Here is a 22,483-nt window from a genome sequence, read left to right as displayed (position 1 = left end):
TCCCGAAGTAATTTAGTATTCTTAATACGTGGCCATGTGTATGTACATGTACCTATACATTTCATTATCCCATAAGAGTGCATGCAGAATAACATCAATTCATGTTTATCGAAATTGATGTAATATATATTTTATATAGTATACACGAATGTGTTGTTTGACGTTCGAATATAAATCATGTGGCCTTCTGGAATATGTTTCTATGTAGGTGGCGAAAAATAATATCGTTATATGTACGTATTGTGTACACTGTACACGTCATCTATGGTGCAAGTTACAAATAATAACAATTAACGACCGTCATTTTGTTTAATTTATCGTATAGACTGTTAATATTTAAAGTTTAAGTAAAAAAACGAAAACTGAGAATTTTATAAATCTAATAAAAAATGTAATTTCATATTATAAATATTTATGTTACCATCATTCTATAAAATAAATATATTCATACATGTAGGTAATACTAAATATTTATGGGGATCTTTTTATATATTTTAAGATAGGAGTTGAAATATTTTTATTTTATATTATATTATGTTAGGTAAATTGTTTATTTATTTTTCCAGTCAAATACTAAAAAAAAAAAAATGTTTGAATACTACTTTTTCTTCGCTATATAGATTGCAATATTTGATTAGATTTTTATGTTTACTTTGCTTGTATTTTTTTTTAAGAATAAAATTGTTCGATTCTTCTAAAACATCTATATGTATAATGTATATTCAGTAACGGTTATATTGGTATTTGGTATACAATATATTTAGAGTTTATTATTGCGTATATATTTTAAAACGATATTATTATTGCTTGATTCAAAAGAACAGATTATTTTGCTTTTGTTCAATTTTTCAACGTCTGACTGATTTTCTGTGTTTATATAAATGTTGACAAAACCAAAACATTTTTCATTTTTTAATATACTAATAGAGTTATTCCTGCTATACCCACTTTTTCTTTTTCTTTTTGTGAATTATATTTTAATAATTTATAAGTTATAACTTTGGAAACAAAACATAGAATTACTTATCATTAGTTGTATTTAATTGAATAAAGTTGAGATATTTCTTACAAATATTTCGTTTTATTTTACTAATGACTTTATATAAACTGTATACCTACATGTGAATGACTGGCTTTGAGATATAGAACTAATAACATATCATGTATTTGGTTACTTTATAAAATACAAGACAAATATAAGTGATACAAAATGAACAGTGTACTAAAATAAAATATCAATTACGGTTCATATCTTTAATCCACCTGTTTTATTTTAATGTGAAAGTGTGAAATAATTAGGTATCTAAGCATAAAATTGTAATACATTTTTACAATCGAAAAAGAAGGAAACAGACACTAAATATAATATGTAAATTGAAGTTATACATTTTAAAATTATTACCATCGAAATTAGTTTTAGCTTAAGTTGTTCACATAAGCAGTAAAATCAACACTTAATACAAATATACCGGAGTGATGTATTGCTAATAAATTGCTACCGTCCAGTGGTTTTGAGTCAGAACAAAATTAATTAGTACGGGGTTCTTACGTCTGATTTCGGTGGATTTCCATCTTTCATCTTGGTCTTCATCCGTTATTAGTTTAATAACCTCACAAGCTAAATAAATAAAAGACAAGCAACTTTTAGTACTTACTGTTAAACAATGGTCTAAACAAGACAAAATTGTTTTATTTTAAGACAAAATATTTCTTTTAACTATAGAAAACTACGAATAATGTTAAGTATAAGTATATGTTAAGCGAAGAGCTTAAGTAAGTAAAATACAGCTGATGGCATAATGGTTTCCAACATGAGATACATTTGTATTAATACATTTATTATTAATCACTGAAATTCTTGACATTCTTTAATAGAAAGCATTGCTATTTATATTGATCACTAATTGGTTTTATTGTAGTGTATTGATTAATATGCTATTTAGTTTAAAAAAACCACATTTAATTTTACACTTCATCGATTTCTGTCTGTGTTTCCGAATCACTGTTTTTGTATTTTTATTCTTTGGTATTGAGAGTTTTTCAATTATATTGTACCGCTTTTTATTTGTGTTTATTTGGAAAAATCTTATAATGTTTGTTGTTATCAATAAGATTTGAGTTTTTTTTAGCTTGTCTGGTAAGATCAAAGTCCAAATTCCTAGACTGATTTAAATTTAAACAGTACTTTATTCATATATAATATATACATAATAATATAGAAAGTGATTCACCAAGCATGATCGTGATATTTTTCTTCTTCAATAATGCAGTTGTTCAAAATTTAATTTTTGTATTTTTCAATATATTTAATGACCATTTTTTAAATTCTTAATATTTTTTGCGTTACTTAGGAGTGTCCTGTGAACATACAAACTTTTGTTTTTCAAATGATAACCTCCGTTTTCTACTGTGGATTATTTAGCTGATATTTTTTCTGAAAATGTTGACGTTTCAAATCAAAATTCGAATGAGTGGTTTTTGAGTTATTTTGTGTACTATGGATATAATAGGTCTACGATAATAAGTTTACAACATAACTATGGTATTTCAAAAATTTTAATAATTTATATTAATCCATCAATATTTATAATTTATAATAATGGTCCAAGTATAATAAATTCTATATCCAATATTTCAAAGACTTTAGACTTTTGTAAATTTTTTTTAAGATAATTATTCTTAATATAAACATTTTAATAAAGATTGAAAAACTATACTTTCGAATTTTTGATTAGGTAGGTGTGTCAAAATTTTCAAAAAAAATATACAATAAATAATTTACAACCAGAAATAAATGGGGTTCTCATTTGAAAAGCAGCAGTTTGTTAAGTAGTACAAAAAATCTCAAAGATATGAAAATAAGGTCTTAATGTATAAAACTCCAAATATCAGAACTTGTTTACATTTATTATTAAATGAAAAAACAGGGGTGAGCATGCTTGTGGTGAATCACAGCGAACATTGTAATATATGCATTGAATTTATAGTTTTATAATGCCATCTATAGTAAATAATATTCAAAACTTTCATAATATAAATCATAATATTCAACTTGTTATTTTCGAATTTCATTATTGTTTTTAGAAATGTTGCATTTGTTGTTCAATGAATACAATTGTTGTACATGATTTTATAGTTAAAGGTACTGTATACATTTTAGCAATTTATTTTGTTAATGCTTTGTGTTATAACTATCGAGTGCCGTGCTGATTTTTTTTTCATTTAATAGTCGATACTTGATTAACATTTTAAAATACACTTTTAAATGTGCTCAAGTGATAATAATTATGATAGTACTGTCAACAATTGGCATTGCCATATGAAATATGAACAAATAAAAATCAATATTTTGTACAATACACTATAATCTCAATATAACAATCTACCTTGGGTACTATATACTATCTACACTGTTATTTGCACTTAACAAAAAAAGCAATATAAGCCACAAACGCAATTTCATAATTAAATAAAACTACGCTTTTCGTGGAAATTATTTTTGTACAATATTGTTAAATTATCGTTGTGCTAATTACTATAGAAGTATTAAAATAAAATTTTAATATAAAACTATTAACATTGTATCTATAGCAGGGGTAAAGTTACTGTGGTAATATAATTAATAAAATAATATAAATAAATTAGGCTAAACATCATATACTGATACCTAGGTATAGTAGATACTATTATAGCTATAATAGTACTATCATCAAGCATATTGGGCATGCATATTTTTAATTTCAAATGAGATATGGATTTTATTTTTGCAAAATATTTAAATTGGTAGGTAGTATTATAATCATCATCTATATTATATATTATACATAAAATAACTTTTCCTGACTGACTGATTCATAACTGTCTAGTTAGAACCTCTGCAGCTTTGAGTATGAAACTAGTCAGTCGTTTCGTTTTATGACGCAGAACTAAGAAAGGGTTTAACAAAATTCACATCTTAAAGAGGTACTCAAAAAAGGATTTTGAAATTCATGGTGGAAATTGTTTTAAATAGTTACCATTAGTTGCAGATTTTAATAGTAATAGTAGAAATTAGTATTTTTCTTGTATATAAATGTATATGAATAAAATTCGACGTCGTATCTTATTATAACTATTTAGAAGAGTATTTACCCAGAAACAACTATTTTTAATCAATCAAGTTTATCTAATAAATAATTATAATAATAATATTAATAATGGTAATGATCAAAAAACAATCTCTAACTGTAATATAAAAAAAGTTATGACACAAAAAAACTGCACACTGGCGAAACCTAGTTATTCGGTTAGTTATTACTTATTTATAGGTTCCCTTTAGGATCTTAACGATTTTATATTATTAATTAAATTAATGATAATATTAATTATAACACTACTAACAAATATACAGAAACGTTAGATGAAATTTCCAATTACTATTTCAATTTTCAATTTTCGTATTGATGTTAAATTATTTTTAAACTGTACGAAGAACTACCATTGTTAAATTGAGTGAAAATTAATAATTATTTATAATGTGCAGTGTAAAATGTAAATTGTATGGTTTCTTTGCTTATTCATCATAACACCAACTACCTATTGTAAACACCTATTTATAATATAATATAATTTAAATATGTAATACAAATTAATAAAAATAATTGTACTTTTTGGGGTGACTATACTTGTAATTGAACTAATAGCGTAGGTGAGATAAATTGTGTATAATTCAAATAATGTTTTTTTTATGTAAAACATTTATTAAAATGTATAATTTATTATTTCACTATAACTTATAACTTAAAAATTACTCGAATTAAAAATAAATGCTTGGAGTTGCTTTTAATGTCTATAATTATCTACGATTTCGATATTAATTGTAGAAGAATAATGTTGTTTTTGTGTTGGGTTAACAATTACCTTAGATTAATTTTTTTATTGAAAGAATGAGTCATGCCATTATTAGTTAATGGTACTATTAATTATAAATACCTACTAATAATATTTATAATCGATGATGATACCCACGGGCCACTGTAAAAATATTTTATTTTTATGATGATGATTTAAATGTATATTATTATATTATTATTTTCGTGAAATCTGGTTTTGAAAATTAAAATAAGCTTATCATTTTTATTTTTTTGTCAAGGATTTAAATTGAATTACTAAAATAATTATATTACAAATGTATTCTATGCAATAACAATGCATGTATTATAGTTGAATCTACAGTAAAAATAAAAAAATATTTAATTAGGTATAATCTACTTGATTTTTTAACTATAAAAATATTATTAAGCAATAAATGAATGAAGCAATTTATTGTGGTTGACCGAAATATCAATAGAAAAAATTATTTAATTACCTGTTATACGCATCAATAATATCATAATCGAATTTCACCGTTTTGTTGTGATCACTTACTCATTAAAATGTAATATTATATCATCCATAAACATAAGTTTAAACACTCAAGTGTAACATCAGTATCACTTAAAATTGGTTTTTTCTATGAATTATTCTAATTCTGGGTTTGTAAATAATTAATATCATTGATTATAAATAGGTACTAGTATTCATAGTCAATGTTAATATTAATTGTATAAGACTTTAGTTGTAATATAACGACAAACATGTGTTAAAGCAAAAATATTTGAGTACATCGTTCATGCATATACAGTTAGGTACTGTATATAACTATAGATTTTTTATATTTTGACATCGTTTCTTTACTTTTTTGGATTGTAGGATGGAGATCAGTGCGATTGTGAAATTGTTCATTTCAATTTTTGTAGTAATTCATTTATTGGTATGGAGTGTGTTAAAAATGTTTACAAGTATAAAATACGATTTTTTTTTTTAAAGTGTGTAATTAGTTGAACGTAACGGTTAACTATTGTTTTCGATTGCGAACACTCGTTCGCATATTATCTGACGGAAGATATTATTGTTTGGGATTAGACGATTTATAGAAGAAAAAATACAATAATACCTATTTCATGAAGGTATACCTGTATAGTGTATTATAAAGTTGCCTCATTATATATAGGTACAAGCGCACACATTCGCGTGGCATTTTGAAGTAGCGGTTTTATATCAAAGCGATAGAATAATAGTGGTGTTGTTTCATGTTATATTATACACGGTCGCGAGTAGCGCGGCGAAGGGGTTCACTTGTGATTACAGTGGGAATGATGGAACCGGTTTTAGAATTTAGCGGATAACGAATTGGCGCCAGTTGTCCAAGTTCATAGTGTGAGAGCTTAAAAATATATATTTCTAAATACATAATTATATACGATATACCTAAACGTTAATATTATATACGGTGTGTGTGCAGTGTGCGTGTGTGCACGCGCGTATAGTCCAACAACTGATCACTGCTAGACTTTCACGATAGACATTTGAAAGAATACAAGTAAAACTATAACCTAACCTAAGTCGTAGTAATTAATCGTATTAGGTATACAACCAAACTACACTGCACTAGTAGTACGTTCCTAGGTTCAGGTAGCGATTTTTTACTATGAGATCGTTAAACAGCTTTTTTTTTATCGGGAATTGCTTCCCCGCCACTTGCTATTTTGATGTTTAATGACCACCTATTTTGTAACTATTTTCCGGTTCATTGAATTTATATTATTTTAATCGGCACAGAAGCATAAATTAATCTTGAATCGTAACTTCATGTATAAACATACAAGCTTGTTTTATATTTATGCTTAAGTTCTGACTATAGGTTATAGTATTATTACCTATGCGTTTAAAATGTTTTTTTATTCCTTTTCTCAGAATTTGATTAATTGAAATCGAGTTTTGCACTCGCGTTACGCATAGGTACTGGCATATAGGCAATAGGCATACGTGATGGACTGTTAGGTATACTATTATAGTTCTCAGCAGCCAGGTGCGTTCGTACTTATAATACCTATAATATTATACAGTAACCAATCGAATCGGTGACGCCGAAGTTAATAACAGCCTGTGTGGCATAAACTGTATTTTAAGTTTCTGCGGGGATACCACTTATAAATAATTGTGTTAACAGTAGGTACAACGAAAAATATTAAATTTGTGTTCCTATATATAGTCTAACGGCGCCACTGCTCTACATTGGTAATGATAAATACATACACACATATATATATGTGTATAAACATTATACATAAAACTCGGCGCTGATTAATGTATATACTGACGAAAAATAATCAGAACAGTCAAATTTTAAACGCTATAGAGTCGACAAACATCTTTTAATTCTAATACCAATTGGGCATTGGTGAACAAACTTATAAGGTATGAGACGAATTGAGTTGATGAGTAACCAGGACCTGTTCGACTATCCGTGTCAGCATGTGCACGGAAAATCGTAGGTATATTATATGTACAGTAAGTGTTAATCGTATAGGTAATGATTTCAACATTTATTATCGTACAAATAAAACGGTCCTAATTTGTATTTTTTGATCAACTATTATATTATTATATTAGCTATTATTGGATAACATTGCCAATAATTGGTTGTAGTATGGTCAATAATTTTTGATGTAAATTAAATACGCTCGATATAATATTTTGACGTTTCGCTTGTTCCAAATCGTATAATTCCACCTTTCTTTTTGCGGCATGTAATTACCTCGAAGTATATAACATATATGCATACGCAAACACGTCCAACGAACTCGTAACCGAATTAATTCACTCGAATCGACCTTGAATGCAATTTTTTTCGCTCAATATTTATGTTCCATTACCGCTGCTGTCGCCACTACCACCACCACCACCACCACCACCGCCACCGTTTGTGTACGAGTGTGGTTTTCGAACGTACCTATATACGACCTCAGAGTATAGTAATATCATACTATGTAGCATTTACGGTGTTAGTGCTATAATCAGAAGCGTGCCGCTCGTGACTGACGATCGACAATAGGTACATAAATATACTGTCAATGGGTGTGTGTGTAAAAACGAGTATAAATACAGTTAATATAGTAAAACAGTATAATATGGGTAATAAGCTTATACTCATTTTCGATATCCATCAGTATTTGTAATCCTTCTAAAAAAAATTGTTTTTTAAATCTACATATATTTACTGCGGTATGGTTCATCGGCATCACCGATATTTCGGATTAACGGGTTAAGTGTGCATAATATATTATTATTATTATTAGGGCTAGGGTGTATAATATGATATGTAAAATAATAAAATATTAAAATATGCACTTAATTTTGTTAAAATATGCTAAAATATGCAATACAAATGTCAAATATAGTAGAACGTATATTCGATGATAATTTACCAATATTTTCTTATCTATCATTAAGTGAAAGAGAAGCATGTTATAATTTTAAAATAAATTGAATAAAGTAAACTTTTCATGTTAGCTAAATCTATTATTTCTTATACCCGTACTTTTAAATAAATCTATTTGTTAATATTTATCATAACCGCCGGTTTATTATGAAATTTAAATATTAGGAGTGGAATATGACGTGGCATCTAGCCTTACACTACTTTCGTTTAAATAAACCATTAAACATGCACTTATCGTGTTAATATTTAAGATACATGCAATAATATGAATTATATTTAAAATAAGCATAATAAAAAATGTATCATGCAGTGTATCAATATTATATGATTAATGTGAATTAAATGTGATCAATGTAATTCGTGGACATTACCGAAGACAATTTTAAAATTTTAAAATGCACATTGCAGTCCTATCCCTAATTATTATATTATCATGTGCGTAGTGCGTGTGTTATTCCGTAGACACAATAATGACCGTCGCCGTCGTCATCATCTATCGTCGAAGCAGTCCCGTTCTCTTCACATGAGCCCTTTTCTACGCCACCGCCGTGTGTGTAGACGTGTGTACACAAATTCGACCTGCAGGTCACCGCCGCCAATACCACCACCTGTTTGCACTCCGCGTGCAATATAATAATTACACCGCCGCCCGTTGTGTTCGTTGTTCTTTTTATTATACGGCTGGCAATAAAAAAACGTTTTCTCCGTTTTGTTATTTTTTTTTTTTTAAGCACTCTAAAACGCGCACGAATTATACATCATTATTCGGTTGGCGGTGGTGCCGGGTATGGTGGTGGATAGGTAGTAAGGTAACAGGGGGAAAAAACGGTATTAGACGTCGTCGTCGTTACATGTATGGAAGCAGGTCCTCCTCTCCCTCCGCCACCGTAGATTCTCACACGCGTAGCAAACATGTTTTTGTTTTAATACATTATTTATATTTTATACACCGTGTGTGAAATAATCGATGACGACGGTCAACTGATACAACAACGACGACTGAAGTTCTGGTTTCTTTCTTTCATTCTTTCATTCGGGTTTTTTCCGCAAAATTCCGCGTACGAGTAGTTGCTGCACCACCAGCTAGCGTGCCGCCACAGTTCTCTGTACGGCTGCACCGGCGAACCGGTTGCTAAAAAAAATCCGTTCGTTTTCGACGACTGTCGACCGAATTCGCGAACCGTCGAGCTCATAATACCTATATTATGTAGTTTAATAAAAAACAATTATTGTCTTTTCAAGCCACTATCTGATATAGAAATAAATTATTTTAATGCATTCAGTTGCAAAAAAGAAAAATTATATGTGCGGCCACTATATACGTACGGTGAACATTGTTATATTTTTTTTTTTATATACGATCGGACCGATATTATACACTCATCATTTTTATTGACAATAATAATTATTGCGTCGGTCGGAACCAATATAATATTATTATCATCGATGCAAAGTATATAATATTATACAGCGCGCGTTTTGAATTTCGTCGTCGAGTGCGTGTACTCGATTGTGTCGTCGTACGGACGTGTCTGCGCTAATCAAAGTGCACTAGATGTAACCCATTATAAATCAATTAACGGAAACATGGTTCAGTGTTTTAACGGTTTCGATATTGTGTTCGATTGCGCGGGACGAGACACATACATAGGCACCATCCATGTTATATACTATTATAATATTGTTACGCGCTCGCGGCTCGAGAGTATAAAACAACACTAGGTAATAATATAATTATAATGCGGGTAAAAAGATAAATTATTATTCGCAAATAAAAATAAACCGTTTCGGTCGAGTATAATATGGGTGGGAGGTGGTACGTATGCCACGGCTGGTTAATGCAATTAATAATCATTGTGGGTACATACAATAACAATATATATATATATATATAATATTATATTTACATTAGGTATCCCACCACCGCGACATAGTTTGGAACATAAATACAAATATTGATATAAATTATATGTATAATATTATGTACAATATTATTACTAGTGTTTTTTTCTGTAGTGAATATTGTAATCAACGTCATAATTAAAATTTTTTTTTAAAGGTTTTTAACAATTATTACATGCGTCAAATGCAACATATTATATAATATACCGTAATTGTATTTTAATCGAATTATATTGTATCGCAGTAATCGATCGAGAGAAATATTTATTACTTTTTTCTACATTGTTGTTTAAAATATATCCACCACCAATGGCGATGAGCTCTAAACCTGATGACTACCTATAGACGAGTAGGGTCCGCTGCAGTGAATTACAAACTACAATTATAATATTAATACACCAGTGTAATTATTATTATTTATTGCAGTAATACTGAGTTATTTGAGACCTTAAAGGTACCTCCCATTTCGGTATGATTTTCTAACGTACTAAATATGATTTAATTTTTAAACAGGGGTTTAGGTGGATCATATTGAAATTTGATACTTTTTGAAGTTTTTTTTTTTCGGCGTGAATATACACAGTGTATACACACTATATAAAAAGTTATAATTAACTATTGATCGAGTTCTTTTAAACTTCCGTTTTTGATTAAGTATAAAATTTGTTTTTGAATTATAAGTTTTACAATGTCTAACGTTTTAAGAATGATTGATAAAAGTATAAAAACGTAGTTTGTCGTTAAGACTTGAAGTTACGAAAAACTAATATTTATTAGGTTTATCCCTTGAAATCTTATTATTTACTTTAGATTGATTTTGTCATTACTAATTGTTCTCAAACAGCTAGAATAGTATAGTATTCTATAGATTTCTTTTTTAATCGGTTTGTTTCGCAATATTATGTGAGTAAAAAAGAAACAAGTATAAGACGAAATTGTCTCCGTAAAATATTCTATTGCCACGGATCAAGGATTACAAGGATTTTCAATAAAAAATAATTTAAAATAATTATTGTTCGTAGTGATGTCTTATAAACTTCAAAAAACATTTATGTGAAGTATCTAAAAAGTAAAATGTAATGTATTTTAGTCTAAATTCTTTGCAATATCTAATTTGCGTGTTAAATATACGTTTTTCGTTTTTTAACCATAGGTTTACGCAAGACGTAAATAATCAAGTAGGCAGGAACATACTCAAGATAATATTAATTACTCGTTTCATGTTATTGCAATAGTGTATAATAATTAAAAATACAAAAATGTTTTATCTCCAGTTATTCAGTTTATTTAACAGCAGTATTTGTTATTACTCATATATTTTAATATATTATTATATATTTAGTAGTTGTGTAAAGTATAGTGTCATTATGTTTCTTATTTTCTATTTATACAATTTAATTTAGAAGTAAAGTTCACTACGTTCACATATGAAATAAGATTAATTAAGTTGAATAATTTGTGTAATATGCAGTGATAAATAAAAATCGTATTTGCTGTTTGTGTTATCAAAGAACAATTAGATAATAATACAAATAGACGTGCCTTGGACCTACATCGGGCAACATATTATATGTAGAAAATAACGTGACCAAAATTATTGTTCAAGGCCACGTCCAGTTATTAATGAATACGAAATACCTACTTATAACAATAATAGCATGTGAACCATTTTTTTTTAAAATTTACACATTAATACTTATTACACACTGCATAATTCTTTCAATAAATTTTTTTTTTTTTGATAAATTATTGTAGATATTGTTGAACAATAAACTGATGTTAGATTTATATTTATTATTATTTATGACTCAACAGTTTTTATTTAAATAGAACGTCATGTGTTTTTAATGTGGATTATTGTTTTTTTTTCAACTCTCGTATAGTTAATACCCGTAATTTTGAGTGTTTTATTTTTTTGCTGTAACGTTATAATATGGTGTGAATACTCTATTGAAAAACTACTCGCTTGTACGTGGTTTACTTTAATTAATACTTTTCAAATAGTTTTCCTTTAAATAATAAATTAACTGCGATTTAATATTTTACCGTTATCGTTCTTTAACGTTTTAAATTTAAAGTTTTTTTGTGTCACTTATTATTATCATTAACTCGTTGAATGCATTTTTTTATACATACATTGCGTTACATTGATTAGACGTTAACTACCTATTGTTTTTTCGTTATTTTTTTCTTAATGAGATATTAGTGCTTATTATTTACGTCTGTTCTTGCACTGAGTTTTACGCGTATACAATATTATGGTATGTATCCTCATAAATGTTATCAATATTTGTCTCGCTATCTTTACCGGTAAAACTAGCACATCACGAATTACACACGTCCGACTTGATATCCGAGTGTACAACGCGATTATTCGTGCCCATTAAATAGTGATGATCCCCCACGTCTTACAAAAATAGTTATATCTGATTCTCTCTGTTGGCAAGCGGTCGCAGCTCAGTGTAATATATTATTATATTTTCTATTGTGCATAATAAACGGTTGGCAGTTATATTGCAGCCGATGCCGTTTTCACATTGCATTAGTATTGAATAAATAATAATTTAATAGTTTACCCGGAGGTTGTTCGGTTAAATTTAATCTCAAAATCGTATTAATGTATATAATTCAATAATTGTTCATAATGTTGAGTATTTTGTATCTATTACACAGAAAGGTAATTTAGAAGCGTGATTCTTCAACGTAGGTAGTGGTTGTAGGTGGTTTAGACATTTCAAATAGTTTTATATATTTTGTTTACATAAACATAGGAGGGAGCTTTATTTTTGTATGTTGGATAATGCGTTTTACATTTTTTATGTGTACATTTAATAAATTATAAATTAAAAATATAAAATAATTAATCATATCTATTACAAAGTTTTATTGTTATTTCATCACACATTCAACATTTATAATAGTTAAATTTGTTCAGAATTTAGGCTAAACAAAATTAATTTAGCTGACAAATTTCAAAATAATTATATGGTTATTTGTATTATAACAACAATTTTTTTCAATCATATTGTTATAGATTTTAAATAAGTAATAATAAATCCATTAGGTAACCTGATAATTATACTGAAGATTTATTTTCACATCAGTGATTATAATAGACTAATTTATTATTTTTTAAATGTATTATTTAAATTGGTATAGGTTCATGCAATTATTTTTATTAGCGACAATACTTAATATGATACATATATTACATATCTCAATGCAAATACCTTTTTATCTTAAAATTTTAATTGAATTGTAAGTAGGTACTAGATAATAATAAGTAGGTTTTAAATTATATTATCTTAAATATGTTATGGCGTGAATAACTGATAAAAGTACTAAATAATAATGTACCTTCAAGTTCATAATCCTTTTCCTAAATATAATTTACATGCACCTATATATGTAATACATGTTTACAATTTTTAATACAGTTTAGACGGTGTATCTACTTAGTATGTGCATTTGTTGTTGTGAAATCTCTCTCAAAACAGTTCCACTTAACATGACTATCATGATATTATATAGTTATACATGTATTAAATTTTAATGCCGTTGACAGTTTTAACAATATATACAATATATCTCATACAATTACTGTTCTTTATTTTCACAACTTCAATTATTATTAAGTATGTACATTAGATTATGATAATGGAAACGGGAAATTCTATGGTTTTAGATTTATTTAGGTTCGCGTGTTTCATTCTAGCTATTTCTATATAATATTATATATTATTATAATGGTTATCACTTATCACTTGAAAATACCACTTGGAAATTAATAATTATTATACTGCAAACGGCTACTTAAGTGTTTTTACTGCTCTTTATTTTCTACATATAATAACCATTAACATATAATACGTTGCATGAATTCGCCAAATTTACGTAATTTTTAAAATAATCATTTTTTTATGTTTAAACGGCTTTAATCGAACTTCTAAAAAACAGTAGGTACCTACGGGTTTTCTATGATTGAAATATTTTTTTATCGACTATTTAAATTTATTTTCTTAGAAAATTTTTAGTTGGTAATAAACGAAACAGAGCTAAATAAGTATTTTGTATAATACATAGTTGCTTGATATTAATAATGTAACATATTAAACATCGGTGGTATTGTAATTTGTAATGTTATTTAACTAGTATGTTTGAATTAGTACACTTAGGGTGTATATTTAGTAATTTTGAATATCAAGGTTCATCTTCGTTGAATATTCTAGTAAAGTTATTTAACGAAAAATAATAAGATCCTAACATATTTTTAAAAATAATTACTCGTCACTTCATAATAATTGTTACCGTATCCGAAGTAAAAAAAAAATAACCGTACTCGAGTTGCTTGCATATCATTAAATATTACATAATTAGTATTTTATTAAAATAATAAAATGTAAAACATGTAACCTTCAATGGGTACCTAGTGAAATAAGGAATGGAATTTGAACAATATACTATTTAATCTATTCAGTTCCCAAGGCTATGTATAAACTCGGAGAATTTTGGGGGATACAACATCATCGACATAGTTTTATAATACTGAACCGTTATAACATTCAAAAGTATTTGGAATAAAAACTATAATAATATGCATATTATCTATATAATTCAGGTACAATTTGAAAGTTATTCAAAAAATCTGTCTTAGAAGAATTGGAAATTAAAATTCATAAAATTGTATTGGAAAAGAAACGTCTACAATCATGGTAGATCCAGCACGGTGATACAAATCACTATCAAAAAAATGTTGAGAATTTAAAAATTCTTTTTTTGAAATTAAAATATTCCATTTGTGTTAAATCTTGTCAGATTGTGTAATTTTTAATAATTGATCAAATGTTGCATACTTTTGCTCAGCTTTAAAGGCGAAAAAAAAGAACGAAGTACTCGCATACATTAAACATAATAGACACTGCGATTATAATCAATTTATTATGGGAATATAAAAACGTTTTATTTAAAAAAATGACATATTTTAATATTTATATTTTACTTTAGTACGATGGCCATGATATACTGGAACTGAACTCTGGTGTCGCTTCAATTATTTCTCTTTTATTTCACTTTCGTTGATTAGTTTTGATAAGTCGTATTTACTCAGTAAAGGTATCCTAGGAATACTAAAAGCATATTATCAATCAAAAATTAAAATATACCTACATTCAACTAAATTGTAGTATATCCATAATTTAATATGACTACGTTTTTTCGATTGCTTTGTTATTAAATAAATTAAATTTATAGTTAATTAATAACATTTAATAGTTTTAAATCTGTTTATGTATGGTCACCGGTTATCAAGAACATAAATAACCGTATTTAATCTTTTAATTATTATAATATTGACCTGTGCTTTATATAAGATTAGGCTTCTAGAGCTATAATAACTAATATTATTTGTACTTAACTGGGTTGAAATATAATTATGTGCTGTGGTGAGATAATAACTATTATAAATAGGTATAAACAACGGTTAAATTTCATGAACTTACACTTTAGCAATAATAATATAAAATATGTAGGTATTTCGTTTAAATGAGTTAAATAATTAAAAAAGTAGTACTCGTGTATTGTGTATATCATGTAATATTATTTTCAATCATAAATAATGTAATATTTTAGATCTATTGTCACATACCTATTATAGGCACTTACTGTATCATCGTTTGTCTTCGAGTCCGTCTAAATAAATATTACCGAGACATATATTATTTCATAAAGTAGTTTATAGTGATAAACTTCGATTGTGGGCAACTTATAAATTGTTTAATGATATAGAGTCTATATTATAGACTTTACTATTGACAATTTATATCTTGCAGAAATATAATTAAATAGTTTAAACTTGACGTTATTTTAAGTAGGTAATTTAGTAATTTTTACAATGATAATGTTAATGACATATGTTATCACTAAAATAACTATGTTACCTAGAGGAGGTACTTATTTCGTTATAATTTATCTACAAGTTACTACTCAATTTCTATACACAAGTGTCGACCACTCGAAACCTATGTAAAAAATAAATTGAATTTTCGTAAATTTCAACATTAAATATAAAAAAAAAAATTGTTTGTAATCATGTTTCTTATTTTTAGAAAACATTTTTATCAAAATGTAAATTTTTCTTGTTTTTATTAGTTATTTTATTTACCTGAGCATGCGTAATGACTTGGATTTTTCGTAACATCATATCTAAAGTTTAGTGAGCTTGAAGTAATTTCAAACGGAGTGTAGGTTGCGGGTACTTACATAGTATTTTTGAAGTATTATTAATTATTATAATGCACTATACCATAATATATTTCCATTACTATTGCAAACAAGTAAACAAATAATTTGCTCTGTTACTGTTGTTTGCCCTTATGATGTTTGCACTGTGACCGAACGAGCGAAATTCGTTCATGAAGGTACTTACAGTGGAATGGTCAGATTTTGGTCCATTTATATTAATACATCAGTCAGATTATAAAATACTTACACGTATTCAGTGTTATGGCAACCCTAAAATATGTTTGTATGTTTTAGTTTGTTTGGATGCAAACGACATAAAACAGTATAATATTATATAATACAGAGGCGGATCCAAACTATGATAACCGTGGAAGGGGGGTGGTGAATTTTAAAGGGCACACAAAGTGCATGGAAAAAAAAATTTTAAATTTAGTAAATAGTTGGATAATTTTCAGTTGGCGTAACGTTTTATTAAGTTATATCAAACAATGTGTTTAGTTGAGAGTACTAAAATGATAGTATATAAAATAGTAACTCAAATTTAACCATATAAAATGGTTGATGTACAAATATTAAATAGTTACAGCAACTATAATTAATGTTAAGATAATTTTAACTATATAATATAGTTATACCAACCATACAATTTAGTACAAGTATAGTACAACTGACTACCAAAGGCCGTGCTTTTGTGAGGTTGGGTGGGGTTGATGACCCCGCCTCCATCCAAATATTTTGCTCAGATTACGTATGATTAGAAATTTAACATCAGTTTTTTTTTTCAATAATATTTTAAATACCCCCGTCCTCGCGGGTAATTATGTTTTGAATACGCCGTTGTCATTATACCTATGTATTATTCGAATGCATTCACAGGGACTAAAACTAAGGGAAATCGCCTACGCCCAACGTGACCAAATAAAACAAAACTCAATCTGAAACGTTAAAAATGATTAATAACTCAAAAAAACATTAAAACAATTACAATAATTTGACAATATTTATGGTTTAAGAAGCATTGGCCTAGTGGAGTAGTGGACTCCAGAATATTATAGTTTTGACATATCGGATAATACATAATAATTAGATATTAAAACAAAGTAATAATATAAGAGAAAAAAAAGAGTAATAAAGGATAAATCGATTAATATTACTTAATGGGTTAATGGTTTTCAATAATATCATAATATACCATTTCTACATCCTTATTTGTTTACATATAAAATATTATAATATAAATTACAACAATTATAATACAATTTAAAAATTCAGTTACTAAATGAAACCATTTGTTTAAATAGCTCTCTTTTGCGCAATTATTTCAATATATTGTTATGTATATTATATTATTAGGTAGGTAGGTTTTAGGCGTAGGACTTCTATCGAATAGGGCTTGCCGGTAAAGGGCTAACTAACTTTAAGTAGTTACTATATACCAATATACATACATTACATTTCTGTGCAAACTAGATGGCTCACAAGCTTATATAGCGAGGACTGAGAATTATTTGAAATTTAGTCGAGTTACAAGAGTTAACTGTCCGTCAAGATATTACTCGTCAATAGCGTCATCGTAATGTATAATAAAATAACTTATAGGTTACTTGCGGATCGTTTGATACTTATATATCGAGAATCTTTATACTTATAGTGGCTTTGTCTATCAAATTACATTTATTTGATGTTTTCCTCATTCAATACAAACATCTTAATTTCGCAGATATTCCCAAACACAATAATGGCGTTGTCATGGCAACTAACTAGCAGAGAAAATAAGTTGTAGGATATAATATGAAATAAATGATATGATGTTAAATATATTTTAAGAAATCAATAAAAGTCAGGATTTTTATATTTTTACCGTATCTTTGCAATGAGTATTTGTAGTTTGTTGGGAGTAAAAATAAAGACGCTCATTAAACACAGAGTTCAAAAAAAAATTCTTTTTCACATAGGTATTTAAGAATATTTTAGGCTTATGAAATATCTTATAATAGTATCATATCCCTTGACTTAGTTAACACAAAAATCCGAACCCTAACTATGACAAATCATAATTAGATAATTTTAAAAAGTCGAATGTACCTCGTACCTATACAACGTTGAAATTAATTTAAATCTAGAATATTTCAGTGATGTAATTATGTGGTAAATCACTGAATTAATTATTATAATGAAAAATAATAATAACTATTATAATTACTGTTATCGCTTAAAATGAATTCAGCATAAATTTAATTTATATTATAAAATAAAAGAATAAGCTTTAGTTACCTTACTCTGATATCATTTTTTCTTTACAAAAAAAAATTATATTGTTTGTTTATATCGAAACGTGTTATGCACCTATTACTGTATACAATATACGTGATATAATAAAATATGTGAATTACGTCGAAACTCAAAGCTATATATTATAGAATATAAATATACTACCGATTAACTATGTGTAATTAATTACTTATTTCGTAACTTTATAGTTTATTTTCAAAATGCGTCTTTAGGTATGTTAATTCTCGGTCCATCCATCACAAATAGCTTATAAAAACGTGAATTTGAAAATAGTCGCTTACAGCGATTGAAAACCAATTTTATATAGTCGATTTTTTTTTCATCCAATTACATAAGTCAGAAATAATCACCGTCTAACCTAACCGTCTTTTCGTTTTGAAAAAGATTTTTTTTTTTTTACGAAGAGGAAGTAATTGTACTTTTACTATACAGAACCAGCATTATAAATCATTAGTGTGATTATATCATCATCGTGGGTGTATTTTTGAAGTATATATATATATATATACACAAGTGTAAACCATTAAAACGTACGTTGGCAAGTTGCTGACTCATAATCGCACAACGATAGGTATAATATGTCATACCAGCAATATAGTGAAAACAACCATATATATATATATACATTATATATACCATACAACTGTCGTGAGTTGTACTTATATTATTGTAATGGCTGCGTGAAAGAAGGAGCGCCGGTCGGTGGACGGGGGGAGGAAATATTGAACGACGCCAATGGCCTTTCACGAGACTCAAGCAGGTGGTTGAGTAAACAACCCTGCTCGCTTCGGTTGAAGAAAAACACCGTCCTAATTCTATATAGGTTATAATATATTATATTCGCCCTAAAAAAACGAGTTTGCTGTTTTCATAGGGCACAGGATTTGGTTCGCCGTGCTTCCGCAGGGTATTTCTTCCCTCACAACAAACGTATCCATATGTACAATAACAACACGTTGTTTTTGAACGGAAATGCTGCGTCGAGTGGTGAATTCTAAATTCTCTTGTGTTCGATAGATATTTTGCTTTATGTCGTCGAGTAGTATACTTAACCACTCCGTTTACTTCTGAGCATTATCGGCCGTGACCGAGTCAGGAGCCCGCAGAAGGTACGTACCTAAAATGCGGTGCATCGAAAAATTATTCCTCGGTTGAAAAAATAACAGGCGGCATAAAAACCTCAATTTAGGTTTTAAAACCTTTCAGAGTTTTCATCATACACACGCTTATCACCGATATCGTTATGTATAGTACAGTAATAATTACAAATTAATTGCCACATTCGTTGAATTAATTTTATCACTGCGCGTTGTTTATATTTATCATTGGAATAGGTTTTCATTCAAATGACATACTATTATAATGTACGTCACATCCGAATTAAATTTGTTTATAAATAATATGTATGTGGTAAGTTATACGCTTTAACGCAAATGTAGTATGTAAGAGTAATAATTTATTTTTAAACGGTCTGGAATACGTTTTTTACAGTGAAAGTAATTCAAAAGTTTCTTATAATATTGTACACGCCTTTCTTAAAAAAGTTCACACAGATTTTTTTATGGGTTCTTGATTTTCAGTTATTATTCTTTAATCTTTGCTATACTTAAAACGTTGAGTTTAAATAAAAACTATTATATTAATTATGTGTACCGTGACTGTATTGGAAATTGTTGGTAAAATAATCAGTAAATGTTAATTATTTTGCGAAAATGTCTTAAATGTGAAATTATCACGAATTCATTATTCACCGTATTTTACTCTTAAATTTATTGCACCGTAATAATCTAACAATAGGTATAACTTATATAAGTAAATAGTTGTGATTGTATAGATACAAGATACTTACTTTAAATTTGAATTTCGTGTATATATTTGAGTTTAATAAACTTTATAAGCTTAACTGTTAATTTATTAGCTTAGGAATCGGTAACCGAACATTTATTTTAAACGGGTAGGTAGGTATATTGAAATGATTGTTGTTCAAAAAACCTGCTTAATTAATATATGTTTTATTATATTTATTCGAAATTAATACAGCTTAAATTTCTACGTATTAAATAAGTATAAAAACATAATTTTATTAACATTCAGTTTAGTTATAAATTTGTGTTTGAATTTCTTTCGTTAATGCGCGTGTTGAATCAGACAATATTCAAATATGTTTTCGTTTAAGACATTGTGCAGGTTTATACAATGGCTCAAACACTATTATAATAAGCAGGTATTATATATTGCATTTTGCTTTGTATTTATGTGTTCGCTCGTTATGAGTCTTAACTATACTGACAAAATATAATTTGTAGTACTTTACGGCGAATATATATATGTTTATAGCTGTACGCCTGTTGCCTGTATCTACATAATATTAAACGCAAATCGATTATAATGACAACAGCTTAGGTACCTAGGTACCTATATAATATAATGTAATATACGTCATAAAATATTATCATATTATTATACACAATGTTTTAGTATTATGTTATCGTGTCTACGTTATAATAATGCAACTGGTGTAATGACCTTATATCACGGGTTTTTTAGCGTATTTAATAAATTTCTGTGAATGTCTTAACTGTTTTAAGTAAACGGAGATTTCATACTAATAAGTAATAATTATTACGGTACAGTTTTATTTTTATATTTTTAGCGCAACTACATAAGACATATTTTATTAAAATAACATTATTGAAAATAAGTATAGGTAGGTATATAGGGCATAATAATATGTACGATAAAAATTAATACTTTAAATTACTTGAAAACGTTTAATAAGAAAAATTGCGTTTCCACCATAACCAACATTTAAGGCAATACAAATGTAATAATATACAAAGATCTTCGACTGTTGCAGGGATTTCTAAATTTCTTTCTACAAAAAAAAAATAACTCAGCTCAAAATCATTTTTAAGATGATTAATATTTTGTTATTTATTATTATTGGACATACCCTCTTAAGTGTCCTATATACACCCTAATACATAAAGTATTTCTATATGATTATAATACGTTATTATATAGTTACCTAAATAACGATTTGCAGATGCAGGAATATGCGTAGATGAGTCGTAAGATTACGATCGTCTCCAATTCACATTGTATTTACTTATTACCATTAAAAAAAAAATACAACATTTCATGATGGGGTCGAAATCATTTAAGTACATATTTTTGTATGATTTTATTGAAGTATTAGCGCATGCAGACGAACATCTTTCGTAAGAATCATAATAATAATAATAATAATATTAATAGTAACAGTATAATAATTTCGGGCCCGTGGTATACACTTTATGGTCGCATAACATCGTGTGGGTATTATATTATGAAGAATTCTATATGAACTGTAATTTAATACTTTAAAAGGTTTATTCGTATAATATAGGTATATATATAATATATATTAAGTATTATTTTGGTTCTACTATATAGAGTTAATAACTCTTTGGATGAAATTTATACGCGGAAGGTCCATTAAAAGGGCTAAAACCGGATTTTTAATTAAAAACTAACGGAACTTCAAAATGTATAGAAAGGTCCCAAAAGATCTATAATATAATACTTTGACCGAGATGGGAACGAATAGAAAATAATATGTGTTTATATTTTCATCCGATTAAAATGTATATAATATTTAATTACCATGGGTGGGTTAGGTGGTCTACTTAGATAATGTGTGTACCTAAAGTATATACGTTTCGCTTGCCGACCAGAACCCACCTTGTCGCGTATCATATAACGTAC

The 22,483-nt window shown here is 27.6% G+C and overlaps 1 protein-coding gene across 4 annotated transcripts in view; it reads left to right on the top strand.

Moving 5' to 3' along the window:
• The window catches only part of LOC132937548 (lysine-specific demethylase 3A-like), a 68,016-nt gene that overhangs the window by 19,077 nt on the left and 26,456 nt on the right, over positions 1-22,483 (top strand). The gene's annotated exons all lie outside the window — the stretch shown is intronic.

This window comes from Metopolophium dirhodum, chromosome 1 (genome assembly GCF_019925205.1).
Source record: "Metopolophium dirhodum isolate CAU chromosome 1, ASM1992520v1, whole genome shotgun sequence".
Classification (NCBI taxonomy): Eukaryota; Metazoa; Arthropoda; class Insecta; order Hemiptera; family Aphididae; genus Metopolophium; species Metopolophium dirhodum.
The sequence above is the reverse complement of the archived record's forward strand: the minus strand, read 5'-3'. Positions and strand labels throughout refer to the sequence as shown.